General features: G+C 34.1%; 1 long non-coding RNA gene across 1 annotated transcript in view; it reads right to left on the bottom strand.

Moving 5' to 3' along the window:
• The window catches only part of LOC130681499 (uncharacterized), a 127,283-nt gene extending 102,416 nt beyond the window's left edge, over nt 1-24,867 (bottom strand). Inside the window, exons 1-3 of the long non-coding RNA XR_008994863.1 lie at nt 24,681-24,867; nt 23,523-23,632; nt 22,797-22,837 (exon numbers count right to left, since the gene is read on the bottom strand). This is a non-coding gene — a long non-coding RNA (uncharacterized LOC130681499). The remainder of the gene's footprint in view (nt 1-22,796; nt 22,838-23,522; nt 23,633-24,680) is intronic.
• Nucleotides 24,868-26,997: the final 2,130 nt, after the last annotated feature.

Genomic DNA, 26,997 nt, shown 5'->3' on the forward strand with positions numbered 1-26,997 from the left:
GGTTGGGTGGGGTCCCTTTTTGCAGCCGTGTCCCAAGAGACATAGCGTGCAGAAGTTGACTGCTTGTAAGCAATAAACGGGTTTCTTCCACTTTATTTCTCCCTTTTGACTGATTTCTGTTTCAATGGTAATTTGCCCAAGGCTGTCAATATATTTTCTCCCTGGAGTTACACAGGTATTAACTTTCATCCATGACACCTATACATTTAATTACATTGCTTAAGAAAACTGCAAGATGTCTGTTATTTTAACCTTGAAATTATCTTTTCAGTAGCACACAGGGACTGTAAGTAGAAAAAAACAATAGTGGAGGTTCCCCTATCCAGAAGAAAGCATTAGAGAGTAAATGATCCTATAGTTAAAAATGTAATAACGAACTGTGACTAATTGCTACAAAGGAGAAATACAGTGACTATTTCAAATGTTAAGAATGTTTTTGGAGGAAGTGGGGAAGAATAAAGAATAATTAAGTCTTCCAGGAAGAAAACACAATGTGGGCAAGACAATGAAACAAGAAGAGCAGAACATTTTAGAACTGAATGACCTGTGGCTAGACTCAGAAATGAGAGTGGTGCAAATAAGATTGCAGAGTTAGCCCAGTCTTCATCTCTTTGAAGGCTGTTTTGAGGTTTTGAAAAATTTGGTTTTCATGCAAAGAATACAAAAAAATTTCTCATGAAAAGGAGTGATATCATCTGATTCAAAGTTTAACATCATCCTCAGGCTGCAATACATGGCATAGTTTAAAGGGGAGTAACATGGATGTGGATAGACCGTCTAGAAAACTAATGAAGCAATACCAAATGAGAGCAGTTTGGGCTAAAATGATGTTGATGGCACTGAAAGAGAGAAGTACATGAATTAAAGTTAAATTTAAAAGGTAAAATCAGTAGGACTGATGACTGATTAGATATGGGGGATGAGTGAGAGAAGGTGATGCCAGGGATAATATCTGACATTTAGCCCTAGATGATACCATTCATAGAGATAGGGAACTCTGCCTTGGAGAGGTCCAGGTTTAGGAATGATGATCATGGGTGTAAGTTTGGACTTACAGGATTGGTGGTGACTTAGATATCCAACTGGACAAGTCTAATAGAAAGCTGGATTTTATGAACTGAATATAAGAATTCAGGAATCTTCTGAATGTTTAAATTATAAGCATTCAGAATGGATGATAAGATAACAGGGAAGAAGTACAGAACTAGATATAATAAAATATATTACTTCTAAGCCTTGATTAATGTAAGATTGCATGTGATGCCTGAGGAAATGCTGCAGAGGACCTGTTTGGGAGTCTACCAGTGGATAGAGATTTGTTTTACATGGCTTACAGTCTTTTATATTTTTAGATATTTAACAAAAATATGTGCCATTTGCATTAAAATAAAAATAAGAAAGATTGGCCAGAGAAAGATGATCTGGCAAAAGGAACTAGGAAAGAAGAGCTGGACAAGTATAACTGATTTATTATCTAAACCTCCACAGTTATTGGTCTTACTTTATCCCTCTCCCTTCACTATTTATTCCATATAATGTTTTAAGGGTAATCCCTTTAAATATATGTATCAAAGTGCTCCCAATCCTATATGCTGCTATTTATTTTCTCTTACTATATTCATATGTTCTAATAAAGTATATTAAATTTCACTGCAGTAATCATATTTAGGTAAAAAGTACAATCCAATTTAAGAATAGTTAACACGTGTTCCATTATTCTTGTGTCACATTTCAGCTGCAATTATGGAAATTGTAGAAATATCTTTCTTGGTGAAAAGATGGTTAACAGATATAAAACACATTATCTTGTCTTTATTGTTAAGGTTTATTGTTAAAGCTTATCACTGAAATTCAATAACAACTTCGGTATAAAAGAAAACCTCACTCAAACTACTTTCCATTTCTCTCCAGCAATGATTATGTTAAAACAGAGCAAATTTCTGGATAGACAAAAGAACAGACATTACAAAGAGCAAGAGGAATCACTGTGATAAAAGAAAACCAATGACACAGAAATTAAACACTAAGATCAGTGTGGGATGTTTGAAAATACCTATTGACTAAACAGTGCAAGATATTTTTATCTTTAAAACAATGTCTGTCATAAATTTATCCCATTTCAAGCCCACATTATCTGGTTGGACTAATTTACCTTTGTCTAGATCTTAATCTAGTTCATCTCTTCCATACATAAAAATGAACCCTTGAAATAGATTCAGAATTTTCTCCCCAACAAAATAAAGGTGGGGGTGGGGGTGACTGGAAGAAAGGCAATTATTTCCTTTTATTTTTTACAATGGTCACAAAGTAAAGAGCAACAAAAAGCTTCGTTTTTTTGTTTTTTCTCAAGATACATTGTAGAGAATGTTCAGAGACACACAGTCAACAAGTATTTATGCTCAGATGTCCACCTCACTGTACTCTCCCTGGTCATAAATGTTATGTTAATATCTTGGTCATTTTAAGAAAATTTTGATGCATAACTTGTAATGATAAAGGTCAAAACTGATAACAATTAAAATTATCTAGGCAAAATTTTAAATGAACAAAATTTGGCAATGTTAACATATGTGTTCATGACTCCTTTTCTATACCACTCTAAGCTAAATGTTTTACTTTTTTTTATCATTTTAAGTAAATGCTGTGAGTACAAAAGTCATAGAGAAAAGATTAAAGAACCAAACTCAAGGATAGTTTTGTTTTTATTATCGTTGTTGTGATGATTGCTATTGTCATATCAGTTTAATTTTTTGTGCTAAATACCAGGGCAGTTAAAACACATTTCTCTATACTATAGAGGGTGACAAATAAAATCATCTGCTACGATAACATCTGGTGGAAAACTCAGTCTAAAAGGTCCATATTTTCCTACAATTTGCAGCAGCTTTTGGGTATTAAAAGATTATAAAGATATAATTTACTTTTTTAACTTCAAAGCAATAATTACTACTACAGGATGACTGGTAGAGAAATTGGATGGGGGAGGGGGAGTCAAGAAAAAATATCTCACCTGGGAGATTATTTTGCAGATACATTGAATGAGCTATTTGTAAAAATCTTAACAGAGAGGTGTCATGTCTAATGGACTCAAAAGAAGTTTCAATTATTCTTATTAGGACATTGAAAGTGTTTTTCTCTTCAATCTGAAATGCAGCATGATGATCAAAATGATAAGGGAAGACTAAATTTCATGTTCAAAAACAGCTTTTACTGAGAACCACAATTGATTTTAAAAATTGGTAGAGAGAAAAACATTAACCAACCTGAAATAAGGAATCATTTTTGCAAATTTTTGATGCCATACAGCAAGAAGAAGATGGCTTAGAATACTAAGAGCCTTTAACATGGAACAGGAGACATGAGTTTGGTCTCTGTGCAAGTAACTTTTAATGTTCTTATTTTAACACGACACATTGAGTGCTTTCTGTGCTAACCCTTAAATAATCACTTAATCCTCAAAATAACTGTACCATGCAGGCCGTGTTATCTTTAATTACTGTTATTTATTTACATATGATATATATTTATTTAATCATCTCTGGTAAAATTAAGAGTCAGGAATTTTAAGAAATGTAAATTCTCTTAGCTAGAAAGATGAAGAGCTAGAATTAATCTCACTGACTATAAAGATTCTGTCTTAATACATCATTGAGGCATAAATGTAACATTCAATAAAATTCAGGATACATATGTGAAATATTTTATTCACTTAAAGCTATGTGTGATGAAGTAATTTGATTATTAAATTTTATTAAATCATCACACGTCTTTTTAGTATTCTGGGTGACAAACAGGAAGTATACTTTGCATACTCCCCTATCATGGTTGCCTAAAGAAAAATAAATCATGCTTGATTTGCAAGCTGAACCTGCTGCTTTTGGCCTGGAGCCCTATATTGACTTGAAATAATGACTGATAGATAAACTATGGTTATTTAAACTCAGATATTGGGCAGATACCTTCCCAGAAATTAGGGAACCTGTCACTTAAATGAAAACGCTGGACAGTCTTCATTAAAATTCAGGCATCCAAGTAAAGAACTTTGGGAAATTCTTATCTGTCTCTATAAGCTTGGCACCTTCCCAATACTAATGACTTTTCACATAAGCTCAGTGGTGACATTAATGATACCGTTTTTGATATTGTATAATGAAATGTGTCAACATTTGGAAAATCTGCCTAATTCAGTGAACTAATACTGTTCAAATGACCAATGCATGATGTTCCAAAATCATGCAGGGTTAAATGGTCCATGGAAAGTGCAAGATAAACCAATGAATTTTCAGGTAACAGTCTATAAAATGTTCACTGATGTGGTTTCACATTCCACACTGCAGTGGAGAATATTCAGTTATCAGTTAAAACATTGCTTCCCTTTCTAGCTACATATCTGTGAGGTGGATAGTCTTCATATATTTTCATAAAAACAACATATTGACAAACCCAATACAAAAGCAGATCAGAGATTACAGTTCTCTTCAATTAAAAACATTAAAAATATTTGCAAAAATGTAAAATAATGCCAGCCTTCTTATTTTTTTGAAGAGAGTAAGTTATTTTTTCATGAAAAACTATTATTTAATTTAACATGTAACAAATTCATGACAGTTACTATTTTTAAATAAGTTAATACATATTTTTAATTTCTAATGTAGAGAATATTGATATATATAACACTTTTAAACAAAAGCAGTATGGGATTCTCAATAATTCTAAAAAGTGTACAAGATTTGGGGATCATGTTTGTATGACAATAAATAATTACAGTAAAATGCTTGCCTTCAAATCCAAACAATTAAGTGGTAAATAAATGTAAGTTATTACTTGGAGATAACTATGATCTACTTTTTGTGAATGAGAAAACTAAGGTAAAATAAGGTAAATGCTTCAAGGATACATACACGAATCTTGTTTGGTATATTCTGTTTGAATAAAGCTAATGCTCTTTCTCCTTCACCATTGTAACTGGGTATACACGTCTGGGACAGGAGTAAATGAAAAGAAAGAATGGACAGATGAGGTATTAGTAATAATAAAATATCAAAACCATGTTAGTTGTTTCACAGAATCCTTACAAATGAATTTTTCAGGCCTTGTTTTTATTCAAACTGCACAGTCATTTATCAGACCAGTTGGCAGTCCTCCTCCTCATGTACTGCTCTCATAAATTCATCAGAGCAGCTGAGAAGTTATCATTTGCAGCTGTAAAGTAAGACTCTGAAGCAGTGAAATCAACAAATAACATTTGAACTTAGTACAGTATTATGAAATAGATCTGTGGCAAAATCACTCAGAAGAATATTCAAAATTGTTTTCATTTGTGAAATAAATTTGGTGAAATTTAAGCAATCTGTTAAGATGACCCTGACTTGAGTTCTGGCATTTCTTAAATAATTTTGGATGTTTTTCCATTCAGGAGACCACATAGATATAATCACAGAATTATTTAGGTCTTTTATTACTGAAATTGTAATGAAAATAAGGAACAGGAAAAAAATAGCAAGGAGAATGTGTAAATTATAACATGACCAAAGTTAATTTCTATGAATAAATATAGAATTATTCATTAATTTCAAAGACTCCCTAAGTGCTTGTTAGAATAGTCCAACTTAATTATATTTGAGATTGTAAAAATGAAAAAGTATAGCTTTTAAAGTCTACAGCTTTATATATCTGAGCTCTTTGTACATCTATAAATGTTAAATATATCATGACTCAAATTTAAATGCATATACTATATCTAGCAATTTCATCTTGAGTACTTATCTTAATAGATAACTGAACTGGTGTATTTATATAAGTTAAATACACTCACTGTAGCATTGTTTATGTTATCAAAATTATGGAATATCAATAAATGCCTGCCACATAAGATTGCTGAAGAGATTATGAAGAGATAGTATTTCATATGGAAATACTTTAATTGATAAGAGACCATATTTATATATCTTATGTATATATGATTACTTTTCTTTATCTACACAGAAAAAGATGTCAGGAATTGTTTGCCAAAATACCAAGAGTGCTTAATATGAGTATAGAGATTTTAGGTAATTTTTTCTATCATTTTGCACTTTTTTATATTACTGAATGTTCATGATTGTATATTATTTTTATAATAATATAATAAATATATTTTTGTTCTACAACAATTTGGGTAAGCATGTGGAAGATTTGAAAAAATAATACTGGCAGGTGGGACAAAGGAGCAATTGAAGGTATTTCCTATTTTAACCTTCATGTAAATGCTTGCAATCATGATTTCAGAAAGCTTATTAACATTAGTGAATTCAGGTATTTTTTACATCATTTCCCTTATTTTCTAGCTGTTACATAAATGACATTTTATAAGTTCTTTTACATTACATTTGAATGATGAACTAGGCTTAAACATTTTTGGAGAAAAAAATGCTATATTATATTAAATGTATTTTGTTTTACATTGAAAAAATTGAGGTAGCCCTCCATAGTAACAAAAAGTAATGAATTTGTTAAGGCAAACCATAAATACAGGAGGAAAAATAAAAACGGCTTATTTCCATTACTTTGCTTCCTATATACCACTGTATTTTCTCCATTCTCATATTTCTAATTTTTAATGTATAGCACTTCTATCCATAAAGTAAGTTTTAGAACATCTTTTGAATACCACATACTTCTCAATTACTGTTTGAAGTGCAGCATTTATTAACTTGACGTTTTAAGTTTATTTTGTGTGGTATCTTATAAAAGAGGTTTGCAAGGAAGAAAATTTAAATTAAATTCATATTTTAATGTGTTACTTTGAAACAAAAAAATAGCAACTGATAATTTTTCAATTAGACATCTTTCATTTTAACAAATTTAAATGTAAATCAATACACTTATACAGAGTTTATGGGCATACAATTTTTATAGTAAAGCTGACCATTTTTACAACCATTGTTTTATGTATTTTCGTTGGCACCCTCCATCACTGAGATGCGTACCAATGGGCAGCATAGTCCCTTAGAGAGTAGGGAAGCACTCAAGTTTTTTGAATTATAGGGAGAATTGTGATTCTGACCCTTCACAATGATTTTGCCTGTGAAAAGATCTAGTAGAGTTTCTGAACAAATCTCTTACATGAAAACCCCTTCATTTTTTCAACCATGAAATCTATGAACTGGCTAGTATATGCATTCATGTTTCTGTCATGGTCCCATTGCAATACCAAGGCACCCTACTCTGTTCAGTGCATCGCACCCTATGGAGGTCATCCCTTCCTTCTCCTTATTAAATCCCCTTGATATGCCTCCTTTTTCTGCCTCATTGTTTTCAACTAAATCATTTCATAAAGTGTGTGTGTGTTTGTATTACATTCAAAAATAAATAATCCATCTAACACACCATTTCATTCCTCTTCTCAGGTTCCCTTGAGAGCCAAAATCTTGGAGCTATTTATTCCTAATTCACACTGATCCAACTTCTTTTAACACCAACCATTCAAAGATGGTTATTTTCATTTGTATTTTCCAGCTCAGGTGTGCATTGGAAAACTTTTCTTTTTTCTTTTTAAGAGAGGGATATTTCTTCCTACAGGTCTAAGTTTCTGTAATGGAATTTTATGTATACTATCTGAGTTTTCATCTATATGACTTATATACACTGGACACTTACCATCCAACTTGTTCTTGGCTTCATAAAAACCTTGGTTTTCTTATTTTTCCATTTCCATAAGAATTAAATGTGTTTATCTCCTCTTTCTGACCTCTAGATGTGATCAGAGCCCTTTGGGCCCTGTCATTTTCTTCCCTGGTAAATGTTTATTACCAACCTATACAAATATACCACATCCCCAACACCAACCTGAACTCCATGTTCAGTAGCCAACTGCCTATTCTACGTCTCCAATTGGATGTTAATAAACTTACCAAACCTATCGTGTTCAAAATGTCAAATAGAATTATTTATTTACCTGAAAGAACACCTCTCCATCCCCTAAAATCCAGTCTAAGTGACCAATATCTCTTGCCCATTGCACTCTACCATCTTTTGAACTGGACTTGTCATGTTAACTCCTGTTCCCTCACCCCCAGTCCATTTTTCACATAGCATCTCTGCTTAAATCCTTGCAGTCTTCCATTTTGCTTAAATTAAATTTCACACTCTTTATTCTGACCCACAAAATCCTACATGATCTAGACCCTCTTTACTTAGTAGATGACCCCATCTCCTACCATACTTACCCTCAGCAAAAATTACCCCACTAATATCCAGCTTCTAATTCTTCCTAGAACACATCAAGCTTGTTTACAGTAGGACCCTATGTTTGTGCATTCCTCTTCCTGGAAAACTACCACTACTGCAGCTCTTTATATAGACGGATTGGTTCTAATGTTCCAATCTCAGTACCACTGCCACCTTCTTGAAAAGACTCATTTGATCACTATTTGTTTAAAATACCCTTCCTCCCCTTTTCTCTCCATCCCTTCATGCTGTTTTACGTTCTTTACAGCTTATCACTACCTGAAATTACATTATCTGTCAGTTGATTTGACTGTTTCTTGTTGCTTCCCTCCACTATAAAGCAAGTTCTATGTATTCAGGGCCTTTGTGGCTCTTTTCTGCCACTGTATCCTCAGCACTTGGCACAAGGGGTTCGTTCTCAAGGAATAGCTCTTGAATAAACAAATGATTACATATTTCTGGCTAAAGTTTACATTGACCAATTTTAGTTTACTCTCAACTGTCACAAACCTAGTCCCAGATCTACAATAAAAATCAGTGTTTGCTCAGAGATAGCCTATGCCTTCCTTTTTCTTGCTTACACAATTGGATGTAAAATTCTTGCCTTAGGCATTCTGCCACCCCCATTCCAACCCATGTTTGTTTGTTTCCAGATCAAGTAGCCCTCCCAAACACACAGCACCGATTACACTGCTTCCCTGCCTTCTTAATCCTGCCATGAACCCAGAAACAGGAAGGCAGTGTAGACATCACAGAGAGGATGGACTCTGGAGACAGGTTATTCATTCCCTCACTTCACCCTTAGCAACTGTGCAAGCAAACTGCCCAACTTTTCTAAAGTTTGGTTTCTGCAACTGTACAATACAGATAATAAAATTGCTATTTCATAGTGCTGTCATGAAAACTAAATGACATAACATATGTAAAGCACTGAGAAGTTTTCACCATGTCTCAACTTTTTTTTCTGAAAAACAGTAATTTGTACACATAAAGAAACCAAAACCCTTTCAAGTGCTTTTCCTATTTAAAAGTCTGTAAATGCCAAGCATTTACTAAGAATATTAAACTGAGGACTTGTAAATTATCTGATGCTGTTTTCCAAAACTAGACCATTGAAAAGACAAAAGTTAGTTAATAATGTTGGGGTAGTTTTCAATGTCTACCTCCTTACCTCACTATGATCCTGATGACATGTTTGCCAATGTAAAATCATGACAAAGCTATTTCATGGGTGTGAACCCTGAGAAAACTACTTCAACATAAAATTTTTTTGGCTTTGTTATTTTCACAGGTCATTTTTTGTTGGTTCAAAATTCAGTGGTATTTCCACTGAATAATCTGGCCTCTTAGCCAGCTATGTCTTTTTGTAAGACCTTCGAACTATTGATATTTTTACCATAATGATATCTGTATTATTAATTTAACATTTCCTTTGGTTTTAAGGGCCTCTAACACATAATTTTTTTTTCTTTCTTTGATTAGCTCCTTATTATATTTTACCTAGTAGGTGACAACAAAAGGTTATAAAGGAAAATGCTTTTATTATATAGATAAATATGGAACTTTTTCCATATATTTTTAACTTGACAATGATCTGTTTGCTTTAGTGTGTAAAAATAAGTTTTAAACTACAGTAAACTCATTTTATTATTTTTGATGTGAATTCCATTTAACACTAACAAGGTTCTAATTAAAATTTATATAGTGTTAGCAAAATGAGCAACTCCATTGAGGGGGAGGCAAGAGAAGACAACTCTTATGTTTATGTAATGGGAAACTCCATTTTGTGCCTTATTAATACCCATTTCATACTGTACTCCTAAAGTTTCAAACATCCCATATAAAGCAAAGTGTCAACTATATGCCAGTAATTCATTTACATCTTTAAATAAGAGTACTTTACACAGTTAAGTATTTTCAAGAAAAATGATAACGCTTAATTTTTTTCAAAGACTAATTAAATACAGATTATTTGAACAGGAAAATTCAACATATACTGAACTCTAATATGTCCCTCTAAGAAGTTAAAAATCTTCTTATTTGGTTACTTAACATCACTTTTTTTCTTTTGCTTCTAGCTATAAACTAAACTAAAATAAATTGTTTTTGCATAGTAAGATTTCATTTTAGAGCTGATATTTATTTAAAAACAAGGTCAACTCAGGACCTCTGTCACATTTTTTTTAGTGCTGAGTATAATATGTATAGGAAAATCCACTACTTCCTAACTCAGTGCTTCTAACATGAAGAATCAGATGCAAGAAATATACTGCCCTGCCCTGCCCTTGTCAGTTCAGGTCAGATGTTTAACATTGCTTGAATACGGTGTTTTTTTGGGGTTGAATTTCCATTCCACTTTTTAGAATAGCAATGGTGCAATTTAGTATTACAACAACACAAAAAATCCCAGCCACATGGTAAAAGCTGATCCAAAAACAAATGAGTAACATCAGAACCAGGCCAAAAATCATATCCAAAGAACTAAAAAAAAAAGAAAAAAATCTAGCAATTTCAGCGGAAACTTCTACACTGGTTGGGTTCATAAACACAAGATTAAGGGTGGGGAAAGTCACTATGTTATTAACTCTGCTTAAGTACTGAAATCTGGGGACCAAGGTGAGCTTTCTGTTTTCCCATAGAAAAGACAGAGAATATATAAATTCAAGAATATGTTTTGCTACTTGGTATTCTCTAAAACTAAGTTCTATTGCAAGTACAGTCATGCTGCCAGTCAAGTAACTTCCTGTTAACTTAAACCTTCTCTATCAAATTTTGCCTTAATAGAACCTAAGGAATAATCCTCTTTCAATCTTGTCATAATAAATTCCCTCAACTCATATAAAGATGTGATTGAAGTTAAACTTTGTAGATGAAAAAACACTGACAACTATTTTTCTGTAAGAAATGTGCTTATACCAGTTCTGTAAATAGCCAGTGCTCTTAGGCTGTATCTCTCAATTAATTTTGGATAAGAGATTTTTTTTCCTAGTATGACAGTATTCTGAACAGAGTAGACATACATACATCTTATCCAGTAGACACTGACAAATTTACATGCACTTTAAGAAGTAGGGAATCACTCCCATAAGCATCCATGTTGCTATATCAAACTTTTTCAAAGACAAGAGCAGCATATTTTCTCAGTCTTAAAATAGTCAACAACTTACTATTTCTGGATAAGACATATGTATAACTCTGGCTTAATTTTTCAGTCTCTCAGTATTTTATTCCCCTTATCTGCCCCAAATAAGTATGGATTCTTATCACTGTCTGGATTCTTAGCAATATATTATGAAAAGCAATGAAATATGAGTACTAAATGACATAATAGATACAAGACCTATTAGTACCATGACTTGCCAATAATGATATCTTTGCAAACTATAAAACACCATGCAAATATAAATATTCACCTTAGCACAAAGGTGTATTAGACAAAGAATGAGTCTTTCAAGGATACTTCCGGGATTCTATTAGGAAACACATGTATACAAGGTTTTACTGGGACATTTCTAGATTCTTTAAAGAAAAGCTGCAATCACTTCTATATTTAGTTAAAATTTTTATTCTAAAGTATTTATGCTTTTCATTCTGCTTTCAAGTCATTGTGAGCAAATTCTATAATCTCTTTTGATCAGATAGAAATATGGGATACTAAAGAGTTAATGTATGCAATCTTGCAATCTCTCAGAAACACAGGGCGAAGTTATTTTCAAGAATATGTGAAGAACCTAGAGCAGATGAAATTCAAACTAAGAGGAAGATGGCACCTTAGGACACTTGTGAAAGCCTATGGAAGAGAATACTAAAAAAAAGGTGCTAACAGTCACAAGGATCTCCCTTTAGGTAGGTGCAACCAACCCAAAGGGGGTGGAGGTGGGAGTGAGGGGGCTACCACTGACAAGGGTCATCAAGTAAAGGTCTAAGGCAGCCAGAGCTGAGAGAAGGTGAAGAAGCTAGAGGCAGAGTCATCATCTCATCATTTGCTCATCTTATTGGAAAAGTAAGGCACATGAGCTCTGGAAGATCCTTCCCTTTCACCTGGGGAGGCACTGCAAGAAGCAGCGCAATTATTAAGAAATTATGAATGCTACAAAAAAAGCAGTCAAAGACCCCAAATTATTGGAGAAGTGTAGAAACTATGAAAATCAAACAACAAACCAAAATTCTCACACACAATGAAATAGTACTAATGCAATCAGAAAAAGACTTCAAAACAAGTATAATAAATAAAGGTTATGTTACATCTAGGAAACAAAAATCAGTTGCTATAAAAAAGAATCCATTAGAGATACTGGAGATAAATACAGTTGTTGGAAAAAAACTGAAGGATGACTGAATAAAATAGTGGTTATAGATGAAGCAAGAATTGGTGGTCTGGAAATATTATAGATGGTAGATATCAAAGTTAATATTATCTTAGTAGGACTGTCAAAAAGGAGAAAATAGAGAAAAAAGAAGGGTAATTATGGAACTAACACTTGGAAGTGGTCAAAAAATTAAGGGCCATGCCCAAGATGATATCAAAAGGCAGCGAGTGAATGGAAATACTACCGAGAATATTTTTTGGTAGGAATGGAAGAGAACAAAACTGCTCCTAGTAATATTGTACTAAGTATATCATATTCAATACTTTGGTGCAAATGTATTTGTGAATGTTGGTAAGTGTTATGCATAGAAAATGACAGACAAAAAGTGATCAGGCAAGAATCATGGAGGATTATCAGACATTTGAATAGAAACTTAAATAATGAGCCAAATGAGAAGAAGGCCGCAGTATGTGGAAAGGTGTCCTTGGTGTCAGGATCTTGAGTGTGTAATGAGCTACACATTCAAGGATCATTAAGAAAAAATATTGTGTCTTTTACACAACAAGCATAGAAAAGGATAGAAGGAAAGAGAAGAATTCAGAGAAATAAAACCCAGATCATATAGTATCTTGTATGCCATAGAAGATAAGCTTTAGTTTTACATACAATGGGAAACCATGGAGAGATTTACATAGGAAGTCATGTGAGCCAGTATGTATTTTGAAAGGCCACTCCAGATTCTTGGTGGAGAATAGAAAGAGGATGGAACAACTAGGGGAGCATGTGGGAAATTTAGTTTTATATCGGTTGTTGGAAAATCAATTTGCCTTTGGGTGGTAAATTTTATGACATATAAAATATGGTAAATTTCATATGAATCTCAATATTTTTAAATTAATTATTTCTAGTCAGCATACAAACTATTATTTGAATAATGCTACTGAGCATATATGATTTGTTTTTTCCCTCCTAACTATCTGGGATAGCTTTATACTAATCTTCTTAACACACATTCATCTACTTCCTTTGATGATAAATAGTAAGATCTTGAAAAATGGTTTCCAGGGTTTGGAGATAGAGATTGGACACTAAAAGAATGTGAAAGTAGGTGACTCTCAGACAAAAACATCTTCAGTATATTCGTTTGACCAACTATTACAAAAAAAAATGAGTATTTACTACCTGTCATTTATTACATATAATCTAAATATAATGATAATTTATCTGAATTCTGACGGACTCAGGTCTCTTTTAAACTTTGCATTCTTAGATGACAGAAGCCTCTCCAATTAAGAGGGATAGAATAGCTCTGTTTATTAGCTGAGTACTAAGTGCTAAGCACTAGGTAAAGTGTTTTATATACCTTATTTCATCAAATCCTCTTGAGTATTTGACTTGAGCAAAAAGACTATGTTTCCTTATCTAAAAAGAAAAAGACTTATGGCTTCTTATAGCTACATGGCTAATAGCAAACCTGCGATTCAAACTGAGGGACCATTGATTTGATAGTGGTCTTTGCTACCGCACTATATTGCACCACACAAAGAAAAAAGAGCAGAACCAATTCCAGTTCCAGTTCCGTCATGAACTAGTGTTGTGATTTGGAATGAGTTCCTGAAGCAGTTTAGGGTACATCTTTTTTAAGTCTATAAAAGTATGATCAATAATAGATACATTATTACCATGGGTGTATCAAGGTAAATGAACTAACATTTGTGAAAAATACCACAGTGCCTGACAGCAGAGTTGAATCTGAATATATTCCCTTTGTTTCTAAAACTAAACTCATTTCCAGAAGAAAAATTATTCTAAGACACAAAACAAATGTATTTGCCTTTTAATCAGAGATACTTATACACATTTAATTTTTCTTCAAGAGTAAATTTTCTTCACCAATTTGAACAATCATCATTATGCCAAATGGAGGAGGGACATAAGGCCATATGCCTTAATGCTAAATGCATAATTTTACTTTGTTATGCTCTTTTGTGTTTTGAATTTCTGAGATTGAGGTCACCTTTCATGCTGTCACATAATACTACAATATCAGTTGTTTTTCTCTTGTTTTGTCACTACTATTTCTATAACTTTGCATTTCTGATTTCTGTGTCTAATCTGCAGTGGGTGAGACAAGTAGAGGACTAAATTTACAAGTTTTTTATTGAAGTAAAAATACATACAACAAATCAAGAATCTGAGAGTTCTTATTATGACAAAAGTCTGAATTTTAGTGCATGATCTTGTGATATGTACTTTAACATGGAGTTGTTCTTTTGATTTGATGAATGGTTCATGAATTTGCCTTGAGTAAGCAAGATACTAGGAGGCAAAAATGGCCTCTGAATGAGCGATTGGTTGTTAAAACTTAAGCCATAATACCTTTCTTCAGTGATCAGTTCTAGCCCACTAAATACAGTCCTGATTCTCTCCTTAGAATATGACAGTGTGGTTACTCTAACAGATAACAGAATTCAAGTCACAAAGACATAGAGTGAGTGTCCCAAGTTAATGTCACCCTTCCATTTAACAGCTCTGTGGGATACCACACCTTCTTACTGTGCTCTTATGCCTATAGCTCACGTTATGTCACATGATTTCTTTTGTTTTCTCTAAACTGCAAGATCCTGTAAACATCTAATGACAATGATGGTCTATTACAGAGTTTTGTGAAAACTCTGTTTAATGTGAAAACTGTTGAATAGAAAACAATGGACCAACAAAGGTAACTAAAGCCACACAAATGGCAACTCTCATCCTATTTTATTGCCAGATTCCTAAAGCCTCAGTCAGCACCTGGCATATCATAGGTACTCAATAAATGTTCCTTGAAATGAAGATTTAACACATGAATCTAACTGATACCTTTGTGTGAGTGCCTCCTATTTATACACTCTGGTTTTGAGTTTAATTTTAGTATTTTGGATATTGCTTCTTCATAAAATTTCAAAGATGGTACATTAATAGTCATGCAATATCTTTTTAGTACTCTGAAACGTTCCCCTATACTGTTAAAGGGGAAGGAAAACTAAGCTATAAATCCACAATGAGATCATACAAAGGACCATGAGATAATGAGATTTCAACTAATTTATGGTTGTATAGAAAGCATATATGGGAGGAGCATCACAAACCATTGGGAAAAAGATACATTAATTTAAAATGATACTGGCAAGATCAGCTCATTATAAGAAAAATGTAGATTCAGGTTCCTTCCTCACCCTATATCCAAAAACAAACTGCAGATGGAATAAATATCTACATGTGAAAGAGAAAAGTACATAGCTAATAGGAGAATGTCTTTGTGGTCTCAGAGTAGGAGAAGAATTTTTTTGGCTTATCTAGTCAAAAAACTGTCCTCATTTTACAATTTAAATGATGTTTCTTTCTCCTTAATCAGGAGAAAAGCCAGAACCAAGGGTTGACTCCCACTTCTGTTCTCTTTCCAAGGAATCATTCTTCACTTATTTATCAGTCCCAAGTGGCCCATAACTTATCTTGAATCCTTCTGATTCTTGGAGATGTGGCTAAGCCTGGCCTGACACACAATTTCACAGTCTGTGAGTGTCCAGAATCCTCCTCATAGTTTCTGGAAGCTGCCAAGACTTTGGTACTCAGGCTTTTCTCTGACTATGCATTTGCTCATCTATGTGGGCTTTTGTCTTATATCAGTAAGAAATGTACCCATCACCACCCTTGGTTAATGTACACACCAATAAACACACACACATATAAACACTCAGACCTACTCACAACAAGAATTTCTGACTTTGACAACTTCATTCAACATCCTAGGGAAAATGGGTAGAATTTCAGATGACCTCCTGCCATCAGAGTAGCTCCTCTATCTTCTCTCTTTCACCAAGTTTGACAGGTATATTAGTTTTATATCTCATTTAGAACACTTCCACCAACTTCTAGCTCCCTAAAGATATCACCTTCTACTCTCAATAACTTGTCAAGAGGTTGTGTGTGTGTGTGTGTGTGTGTGTGTGTGTGTTTCCCCAACAAAATATCCTTGCTTTCTTGAAAGATATTCCAATGGAAACTACTAAGAAGATTTTCTCACCTTATCACAGATATGTATGCAGTGTAACTGTCATTATACCATGTACAAAAAATATTTAGCAACTCTTTGGATTAGATAGTCCAGGAAAGAGAACTGACAAATAGGAATTCAACCTGGAATGAGTCTAGAAACCAGAAACTGGTTAGATGTACCAGACCTTAACTCACTGACAACTGCCTATTAAATTAAGTTCAGTAAAAGGATAAATACAAATAATAATCAAACTTATTCTGTAGTTGAAAACATGACTGAAATGAAGGATACAATAGAGGACTTCAACAGTATAGTGGATCAAGCAGAAAAAAAAAATCTGAAAACTTGAAGAGAAATCACTTTAAATTATAAAGCGAAGGATAAAAAAACTGAAAAAGAGTAAAGAAAGCTTATGCCATTTATGGAACACTATTAAAAAATATATGAATTATGGGAGTCCCAGAAAGAGAGAAAGAAAGGAACAGAAAGCCTATTTAAAGAAATAATGGCTGAAAACTTCCCAAATCCAGGCAGAGATGTGGACAAACAAAAGCCGAGTGAATTCATCGTGACCAGACCTGCTTCAGCAGAAAGGGTAAAGGGAGTTCTTCAAAATGAAATGAAAGGACATCAGTTAGTAACATGAAAATAAATGGAAGCATAAAATTCACTGGTAAAGATAAATTTAGTCAAATTCACAATAATCTAATACTATAATGACGGTGTGTAATTTGCTTTAAGCTCTAGTATAAAAATTAAGAGACAAAAGTTAAAAGAAATTGTACCTGCAACATTTTTTAAAGGATACACAACACAAAATACATAAATTGTGACATAAACAAGATAAAATGTGGAAGGGTAGCAAGCAAAAGTTTGGAATTATTGTATGAAACTGAAGTTATGTTTTTATCAGCCTAAAATAGACTGTTATATTTTGTGTAAGCCTCATAGTAACCACAAAGCAAAAAACTAAAAAAAAAAAACCCCATAAATACAAAAAAGAAGAAACAAGAGAAGAAAAAAGGACAAAGAAAGTACAAAAAACAATGAAGAAAATATCACTGCTATGTTTTTAACCATCAAAAACTACTTTAAATGTAAATAAATTAAATTATCATTAACAAAGCATAGAGTGGCTGAATGGATAAAACCAAGATCCAAATATATACTGCTCACAAGAGACTTGCTTTAGCTTTAAGGACTCACATGGGCTGAATGTGAAAAGATGGTAAAGGATATTTCATACAAGTGTTAACCAAAAGAAAGTATAGTAGCTATGCTTAGACAAAACAGACTTTAACTTAAAAGCTGTCACAAGACACAAAGGAGATCATTATTTAATGATAAAGGGGTCAATTCATTAAAAAGATATGATAATTATAAATATATATACACCCAACATATAAGCACCTAAATATATCAAGCAATTATTAACATCTGAAGGCAGAAATAAACAGTAATTCAATAATAGTTGGGGACTTCAATACCCCACTTTCAACAATGGATATATCATCAGACAGAAAATAAATGAGGAAATAATGGATTTGAATTACACTTTAGACCAAATGGACCTAGTAGACATAAAAAGAACATTGCAACCAACAACAGAAGACTACACATTATTCTCAAGAGCTCTTTGGACATTCTCCAGGATAAATCATATATGTTAGACAAGTTTTAGCATATTTAAAAATATTGAAATCATATTATAATATATTTTCTGACCACAGTGGTGTGAAACTAGAAATCCATAATAGGAAGAATGCTGGAAAATTCACAAACATGTGGAAATAAAACAACACATATCTGAACAAATGGGTCAAAGAATAAACTAAAAGGAAAATCAGAAAATATCTTGAGAGAAATGAAAATGGAAATACAACAATCCAAAATTTATGGGATGAAACAAAAGCAGTTCTAACAGGAAAGTTTATAGGATAAAAACCTACATTAAGAATAAAGAAAAGTCTCAAATAAACAACCTAATACTAAACCTTAGGAATTAAGAATAAAATGAGCCCAAAATCAGCAGAAGGAAGAAAATAATAAAATTTAGAACAGAAATAAATGAAATAGAGATTAGAATAACAATAAAAACTATCAATAAAATCAAAGAGTTTGTTTTTTTGAAAAATAAACAAAATTGACAAAACTTTAGCTGGACTAATAAAAAAGAGATGACTTAAAACATTGTAAGTGTAAGAAAAGACATTACAACTGACACCACAGAAATGCTCATAAGACAATACTATGAGCAATTCTATGCCAACAAATTAGATATCTAGAAGAAATGGATAAATTCTTAGAAGCATACAACTTACCAATACTGAATCATGAAGAAAGAGAAAATCTCAATGAACTAATAAAAAGTAATAAGATTAAATCAGTGAACCACAACCTCTCAATAAATAAAAATCCAGAACCAGTTGGTTTTACTGGTGAATTCTACTAAAAATTTAATTAATACCAATCCTTCTCAAGCTCTTCCAAGAAAAATCAAGGAGAAAGTAAAACTTCCAGACACATTTTATGAGGCCAGCATTACTCTTATAAAGTCCTTGTATGACTTTACAAGAAAAGAAAATTACAGACCAATACCTGTGATGAAAATAGATGTAAAAGTCCTCAATAAATATTAGCAAACCAAATTCAACAATGCATAAAAAGGATCACACACTATGATCTAGTGGGTTTTATCTCTGGGATGCAAGAATGGCCCAACATACACAAATCAATAAATGTGATATACCGCATTAACAGAATGGATACAAATCATGTGATCATCTCAATAGATACAGAAAAAGCACTTGACAAAATTCAACATCCTTTCATGATAAAAGGTATTAACAAACCAGGTATAGAAGGAATGTATCTCAATATAATAAAGGCCATTTATGACAAGTCCACAACTAAAATCATACTCACTGGTGAAAAATTGAAAGTTTTTCCTCTAAGATTAGAGATAAGACAAGGATGGTTACTTTAGCCATTTCTATTCAGCATAGTTCTAGAAGTTCTTGCCAGAAGTATTAAGCAAGAAAAAGAAATAAAATGCATCAAAATCAGAAAAGAAGTAAAATTGTCTGCATATGGCATGATCCTATAAGTAGAAAACCTTGTAAACTCCACCCAAAAGCTGTTAGAATAAATGAATTCAGTAAAGTTGCTGGATACAAAATCAACATACAAAATCAGTTGCATTTTAATATATTAACAAGGACTACCTGAAAGAGATATTTTTAAAAAATCTCATTTGCAATGGTATTGAAACCAATAAAATACATAGGAATAAATTTAACCAAGGAGGTGAAAGACTTGTATACCTATCCCATAAGGGGTTAATATGCAAAATGTATAAGGAACTCATACAATTCAATAGCAAAAATGCAGAAAAATCTAATTTAAAAATGGGCAGAGGACCTGAATAAAAATTTTTTTCTACAGAAATACAAATAGATAATAATGATAGGTACATGAAAAGGTGTTCAATATCACTATCATGAGGGAAATACAAATCAAAACCCCGGTAAGATTATCACCTTACACCCATTAGGATAGCTACTATAAAAAAGCCAAGATATTCCTTAAAAGCTAAAAAATGGAACTTTTATACAATCCAAAAGTCTCACTTCTGGTTATATATCCAAAGGGAATTTAGAAAAAGAAAAGTATTTCATGGAAACATAAAGTAGAATGGTTATAGATAAGGGCTGGAGGTGAGTGAAATGGGGCAATTTAGATCCAAGTGTACAAAATGTCATTTATAAGATGAATAAGTTCTGACTATGTAATGTACAGTATGGTTACTATAGTTAATAATACAGTATTGTGTACTTGAAATTTGTTGAAAGTAAATCTTAAGTGTTATCACACACACAAAAAAAATAGTTAAATAATATAAAGGGATGGATGTGATAATTAACTTGATCATGATACTCATTTTATAATGTATATTTATATAACATCATCATGTCATACACTTTAAGTATAAGCATTTTCATTGTCTTCTTTGCAAAAATACTAGAAAACAAAATAAATATGTAAAGTTGAACTATGGAATTACTGAATCTCAATTTTCTCACTTATATTTATTTAAAACCATATTTTATTTGTAGAAAAAATAAAATTAATCCAAAATTATTTCCATATCATTTTTATTTCTTTAAGGATAATGTTGAGAGGTCATCTTTAAAATATCGAGGTACCACTGCTATGATACTGTCAGGACAAAACTTTATTGTAACACCTTTATCTCTAAAAAAATTCTGACTGACTTTAGTTCATGGCACAGAAGTGTAGAAAAAATTCAGTTGAGACAATTAAAATTGATTTGTATAGTATTTCAGAAGTTTAAGAGGAATGGAAATTAAATGTCAGATTTATGTTAAATATAATGAGACATTTTAATCCACTGGATTTTTGAAATTTCTGATTCATTTTTACATCACTTTTAATAGGATAGGTCCCAGAACTCCTAGTTAAATAAGTTGGGGTCCCCTTTTTTAAATTAAAACTTTATTTTGAGAGTTTCAATATTTGAAGAATGAAAAGCCATCCAAAGGTTCCAAGCATTCTTTTGAGTTACTCAGGAGAGAGAAAACCCATAGCTAAGTTTTCTGTATTTGAAAAAAGTTTTTCATTAAACTGGATAAATGTTTATTTCAAAGTATAAAAATTGCATTGTATCTCCCTGATTAAAGTAATCTTAGAGTCAGGTATAAACACAAACTCTGAGAAGAGAATAAGGGAAAATGTATTTTAACTAAAAATGTAATGAATTTTGATGTTATTACAGGGTTCACAGTGGAAGTGAGAGCTTTTCATTCAGTACTGACTGTGGATTTATTTTGATTGTTTTAAGAAAAGAAGCAGAGTTGTATTAAATTATGTAAACTGGTCATAGAACACTTAAGGAAAGGAGCTAGAAGCCTATAGTCAATAACTTATTTTAATGAACACTTCAAACTTAGCTTATTCACAAATATGTTTCCTTTTGTACACTTTGCTTGAGAATCTACTTGAGAAGCCAGGAGTAGGGGCTAGGTCAGGGGTAGGATGGTCAATGACCAGGATGGAAATGATTGAGATGGAATCCAGACCACATGAAACCTCTAACATGTTTTAAAATAAAAATTAAAAGTAATCAGTTTGTGTTATAGTTTTATTTTGGTCTCTGGCTATGTTGTAATATATAAATAAAACCTGTTAAAACCAGGCATGTTTTCTAATTTCCTTTTATTGACTAAGGGGTGACCCTGTTTTTCTAGCTAATAGCCTATTGTTAAGATTCAGGTGTATAAATAAGTTGAGAAATAGTACAAGCCATAAAAGCAGCATGCTTTGCTTGCTACATTCCACTTGTTAATTTAGGTTTGCAGAAGATATATTTAAAGGGAAAAAACAAATATATCTGTCTCTATATAAATATGTCCAGATAAATACCAGAAATGAATTGATAGGGTATCTAAAGAAATTGTTTAGCAAGAGAAAAACTAGAAATTCTGAGACCAAAGAAAATAAGTGAGCCTTCCTTAAAAACAGTTGCAACTCTGAACTACCACTAAATGCGCTTTATTTCATGGGTTACCATTCCTTTTTTGGGGGGGCAAGTCTTGGGAAGTGACTGCCTATATGGGTGGGGAGGTCTCTGAAGTCAAGGCCCACAGATAGGAAGTATTTTCAAAGGTGAAACCCTGGGAAGGACCCTGGGTCCCCACTACAGCCCCCTTCTCAGACTTTGGAGGAGATTGGCTCTGATCTAATATCTTTTGCCATGTCTACACAGACACTCAAACCTGAAACCCAGCCAGCCATAGCAGTCCCTGCCCACACTAGTAATCACAGGCATTTGAGAGTTTAGTCTTACATTTTGCTTGTTTATAATGAAAATATGCTGTTCAATGTTTGCAGAATGAGGAAAGCTAACTGGCCAGGTGGATTTTTCCAAGCTGTCAATTATCTCTAGAATCTAGGAGTATTTTCCTAGTTTTATTTTTTTTACACAGTGACCCTTGAACATAATTTAGTCTGTACCCACTCTTTTCGATCATCTGCATTCCTACAATGAGATGAAACTTACAGCTCTTACAAGAATTTTATCACCAATCAAATTAAATTGCCAAGTTTTCCCATTAAGAATTTCATTAGTGGATGAAAAGATGGAAGAGTAGGAAAGAAAGGCGAAACCTCCTCCCCCCAACACACACCAAAGAAGCAACTTCAGCATTTATACAACTCACCCTGAAAACAACCTGAAGACTGCAGAATGGACCGTCTACACCTGGGGAAGAAGAGAAGCCCACACACAGAAGGGTAAAGTTGCAGAGCTGCAATCAAGACTGAAGCCCTTCCCCCACGCCAGCCCATTAAGTAGAAGGGAGAGAAATGGAGCAGGAAGGGGGTAAGTGCTCAGAAACTCTGCACACCTGGCCCTGGAGATCTGCTCTAGGAACATGAGTCCCCATTGCATCAGGCTTTGATGATTGATGGGGCTGGACACCAAGGACAGCTGAAGCACTCTGGGAGTCTGAGACTCCTGCCACTTATGGAGGACAGGCATGCTCCATAGGTCCCACTGAGACCCAACACAGCTTGAAAGATTTACAGGCAATGGGAAGTGTACCAGAGAGGCAGGGGTCAGAGGGGGCTCGCTCTCTCTAGAGGAGAAAGGGAAGGCAGATGACCCTTTCCCATCCTCTCTCAGACTGACTGCTCAGACACTTGCAGGAGCTAACTCCAAAACTCTCCATCTGCATAGCTGGCAGCCCGTCCCTGCATGCCCACCACTCCTGGCAGTCTCAACCCAGCAGAGGCCCACCATTGCTGACCGGCAAGCAGAGGACAGTTCCATCCACAACAAATCCCAGCAGAAGTGCCTCATATCATGCAAAGGACATGCAAAGGCTAGCTGTGGGGATCAGCCATTGCTAGAAGACAAGGAGAAGGGTGGGCCGCCCATAGCTTACCAATGTGGCTCACCAGGCACTGGCGAGCAGAGTCCTGAGCTTCTGGGTGTCACAGAGCGCCCTCTTCAGACATCCATTACTTTCAAAACCAGGAGGTATAACTGATCTATCTAATACAAAGAAAAAACACAGAAACCTAGACAAAATGAGGAGGCAGAGGAATATGGTCCAAACAAAAGAATAAGATAAAACAGCAAAAAAGGACTAAATGAAAGAAACCCAGGTTTGCCCAGTTCCTGGTGGTACATTTTAGCCAGGTCTGCAGCTATGTGTTAGATAATCCCTTTCCTCCCTCGCAGGAATATTATTTTCTTGGTGGGGTCATGCTGAGACTTAACTATATGATTGGTCTAGGACCAATTAAGGGACAAAGAAGTAGAGAGTAAGTAAGACAATATCACCTTAGATGCATCTATTTTGAGTGAATCCTTTGCATAGTTTTAGTCAGTGTGGGGCTCTCAAAAAGAAGGGAGGAGACTTGATTTTACTGACTCATACAATTCAAGATTCTCAAGTGCATCATCTTCCAAATGCCTCTGTCCAGGCTCAACATTCCAGTCCTTCCCAATCAGGGCCCAGAATTTAATATAAAAGAATTTTCCAGGAATATGAATTTAGCCTTCTTTCTACTCGAACTCTCATACTATCAGATCTAGAGCCTGGTTTTGAATGTATTCTGCTCTTCACTGAAGGATATTTGAATTTATTTAAATGGTAGAAAGAATAACTTCTGGTTTCACTGTGTGACCTTATTTGTTAGCCTTCTATTGTTTTCCTTCAGACCATGTATGGCCACTAAAAGAAGCTAAATAATTTAATAATCTGTATACAGTTGACCCTTGAACAATGCAGGGTTGGGGAAACATACCCTCTGTGCAGTGAAAACTCAAGGATAAATTTTGACTTCCCTGAAATTTAATTACTTATAACCTGCTGTTAACCAGAAGCCTTACTGATAACAGTCAACATATATTTTGAATGTTATTTGTTTTATATACTGTGTTCTTAAAGTAAGCTAGAGAAAGGAAAATGTGTTTTCAAATTGTCACAAATCTCCAAAAATTTTTCCAATATATTTGTTGAAAAACATCTACATATAAGTGGGCCCATGCAGTTCAAACTTATGTTGCTGAAAAGTCAAATATAATTGTCACTTACCCTGTGCATTTCCTGTGAAGAACTGTTACAAAACCAGTCATATCTCTTCACTTGGGCTCTAATCCACCACAGGTGGTGAAAAGTAGGTGCTGATAACCTCAATTGGCCTCTTCAGGTTTTAGAAATAATGCAGCCATACTTGAGAATACTGCTTTACCCACATAGTAAGGGTCTCAGAAAGCTGTCAGTTTTTAATGTGGCCCAGAGCAAGATGATTCTGCAGCAGTTTCAGGCTGTGGTATATGTAACCCTACCACTTGGCTCAAATGGCTTAGCAAATCCTATGATGCAAGTAGTGATTTTCATAGGTAAGTACATCATGTCCAGGCTCAGGCAAGCCACAGAGAAATTAACACATGCTGGAGCAAGGCCACACCATGTTTACAGAGAACAAATCACCATTTGAAAAGCAACTCCTCATATGCTTCTGGGTCCTACTTGAGGCTAGACAACAGAACAGATGATATCAAGTGACAGCGTGATGAGAAATCACCCACCAAGAGCTGAGTATTGTCAGATACACCAAATCATAAGTTAGGTAGAGCACAGTAGAATCTACCATATAATGGAATTCTAGAGGGCATGGAAAAATTATTTAAATATGAGCTAAGATCTCATGTCATCTATGCCTCTTCCCCACACTTCTCCTTTACCTTATATCCATGACTTCGTGGTGGGAGCCCTACAACCAAATGACAGAGAAGGTAGACAATCTGGTTCCGGTTCATAGATGGGTCAGTTCAATATGTTGCTGTAAGCCAAAATAGATTGTTGTGACACCACAGTTTCATTTATGGATGACTCTGAAAGATATTGATGAGAGGGAAAACTGAGTAGGCAGAGCTTTGAGAAGTTTTTCTGGCTGTGAATTTCGTGTTGGAAGAGAAGTGACCCGAGTTAATAGAATTCTGAGGGGTACCTAATCCTTTGGCAAGTGCCTGGAAGCAGTAAATCCTGGAAAGCTCTTAAACTAGTAGATACGATGACCCATCCAGGAGAGGTAAGAAACCTTTGTTATCAGCCACCCAGTGGTTTCACAATGGGCCCTGATAGACGCTCTGATAGAAGGGGAATGTGTGGGCCTGAGAACATAGAATCCTTTTATCCTTTTCACCAAGCTTGATCAAGCTCCTGCTCTGGCTAAATGCCTAACCTATCAAGAGAAGATTGACACAAAATATTGTGTAGTAATACCAACCTGTAAGAAAACCAACCAGCCTTCTCTTATGTGCACTAACTTGAGACACAAGAGATTTGCGTACTTCAACATTTGGGTGTGGAGAAGCAGCAAGTTTCCCTTATAGGGATTGATGTGTTGTCTGAATATGGGATTATTTAACATACAGTGCCTTGGCCAATACCAACATGCAAAGACTCATTAAAAATCCTGCATAACAGCAAACATCACCTTGACAGGACCAAATTTACAAAAAGGATCTGTGACTCTGGACACATGACCACTGGATGGATTACTTACAGCATATGCTTCATCACTATATGAAGTTTCTTGCCTGATAGAGCATTGAAATACATTATAAAAGGCACATCTAAGTTGTCGATGAAATAAATAGGGTGGGAGCATTGTCATTAAAGACAAGGTATGTACTGAGAGCTACAGTCATGGCATTGCACCATGATCTAGATAGCCAGAGAACATAGGTTTGGGAACTAAGAGGTGGAAAGAAATATGTCCTCTCACATCATGACTTTAGTGACGCACTGAAGGAAATTACACTTCCCTTCTCAACAACTTTGTGCCCTTCTGAATTAGAAGTACTGCTTCCTGGTAGAGAAAGGAAAGGGTAAGGAGGACTCTACTACCAAGAGAAATACTGAGGATTACACTTAGAATAAACTTACTAATTCTGCCTGGTCATTTTGGGCTCCTCATGCCAGTAGATATTTCGACAGTGATATTTGTGTAAATACTGGATTTCTAGAAAAGGGATTTTGACTCTACCCTTCCTACCTGTTTCTTCAGAACATTCTTACCTGAGCTCTGGGTAATACAAGATTGTGCATATCCATGTCAACACACACAAATGGCAGGAACTACTTGAGGTAAAGGTTATTTTACAGAATTTCAACCAGTGACCAATTTCTTATTCTTTCCTTTTTAGGTAAGATAACCTTGAAGAAAACCAAATGCCAGCAGTTATATGGATTCTCTGCAAAAATGTAACTGCTTAAATTTGGTAAGATATTTGAGACCTCCCAAAATGAACTGAACTAGATGCAATTGAGTTTCTTATGCCAAACTAATTCTTGACAAAAAAAAAAAAAAAAGACATGTGAGGGTTGGAAGCAAAGCTGCAGT

The sequence above is a fragment of the Manis pentadactyla genome, chromosome 1, assembly GCF_030020395.1.
Source record: "Manis pentadactyla isolate mManPen7 chromosome 1, mManPen7.hap1, whole genome shotgun sequence".
NCBI classification, from domain to species: Eukaryota; Metazoa; Chordata; class Mammalia; order Pholidota; family Manidae; genus Manis; species Manis pentadactyla.